The following is a 1,488-nucleotide window of genomic DNA, read 5'->3' as shown; positions in this document are numbered from 1 at the left end:
AGTTATCTCTGCACCAGATTGGGCATTACCATTTGAATTAATGTGTGATGCCAGTGATCATGCCATTGGTGCAGTGTTGGGACAGAGGCATAACAAACTTCTGCATGTCATTTATTATGCCAGCCGTGTTCTAAATGATGCACAGAAGAATTACACAACCACAGAAAAAGAATTACTTGCAGTGGTTTATGCCATTGACAAGTTTAGATCCTACCTAGTAGGATCCAAAGTGATTGTGTACACTGACCATGCTGCTCTTAAATACTTACTCACAAAGCAGGATTCAAAACCCAGGCTTATCAGATGGGTGTTGCTTCTGCAAGAGTTTGATATAGAAATAAGAGACAGAAAAGGGACAGAGAATCAGGTAGCTGACCATCTGTCCAGAATAGAGCCAGTAGTTGGGGCGTCCCTCCCTTCTACTGAGATTTCTGAGACTTTCCCAGATGAGCAATTATTTGCCATTCAGGAAGCTCCATGGTTTGCAGACATTGCAAACTATAAAGCTGTGAGGTTCATACCCAAGGAGTACAGTTACATGCAGAGAAAGAAATTAATTTCAGATGCCAAGTACTACCTCTGGGATGAACCATATCTCTTTAAGAGATGTGCTGACGGAGTGATCCGCAGGTGTGTACCCAGAGAAGAAGCATAGAGGATCCTATGGCACTGCCATGGATCACAGTATGGAGGACACTTTGGAAGTGAGCGAACAGCCACTAAAGTCCTCCAATGTGGCTTCTACTGGCCTACTCTCTATAAAGATTCCCGAGAGTTTGTGCGTAACTGTGACAGTTGCCAAAGAGCTGGTAACCTGCCTCATGGATATGCCATGCCTCAACAAGAGATATTAGAGATAGAGCTGTTTGATGTATGGGGAATTGACTTCATGGGGCCATTCCCACCATCATACTCAAACACTTACATTCTGGTGGCAGTGGACTATGTATCTAAGTGGGTAGAAGCAGTTGCTACACCCACTAATGATACTAAGACCGTACTGAAATTCCTCCAGAAGAACATTTTCAGCAGATTTGGCGTCCCCAGAGTGCTAATCAGTGATGGGGGCACTCATTTCTGCAATAAACAGCTATACTCTGCTATGGTTAGATATGGAATTAGCCACAAAGTGGCAACTCCGTATCATCCACAGACAAATGGGCAAGCAGAAGTCTCTAACAGAGAGCTAAAAAGAATCCTAGAACGGACTGTAATGTCCCGAAGAAAGGATTGGGCAAGGAGCTTGGATGATGCTCTGTGGGCATACAGAACAGCATTCAAGACTCCTATAGGTACCTCCCCATACCAATTGGTGTATGGGAAGGCCTGTCATTTGCCTGTGGAACTGGAACATAAAGCCTATTGGGCAACCAGATTCCTAAACATGGATGCACAGTTAGCTGGTGAGAAAAGACTGCTCCAGCTAAATGAGCTAGAAGAGTTCAGACTCAATGCCTTTGAAAATGCAAAAATTTATAAGGAAAAGGC

The sequence above is a fragment of the Arachis stenosperma genome, unplaced genomic scaffold, assembly GCF_014773155.1.
Source record: "Arachis stenosperma cultivar V10309 unplaced genomic scaffold, arast.V10309.gnm1.PFL2 arast.V10309.gnm1.Scaffold_100025, whole genome shotgun sequence".
NCBI classification, from domain to species: Eukaryota; Viridiplantae; Streptophyta; class Magnoliopsida; order Fabales; family Fabaceae; genus Arachis; species Arachis stenosperma.
The sequence above is the reverse complement of the archived record's forward strand: the minus strand, read 5'-3'. Positions refer to the sequence as shown.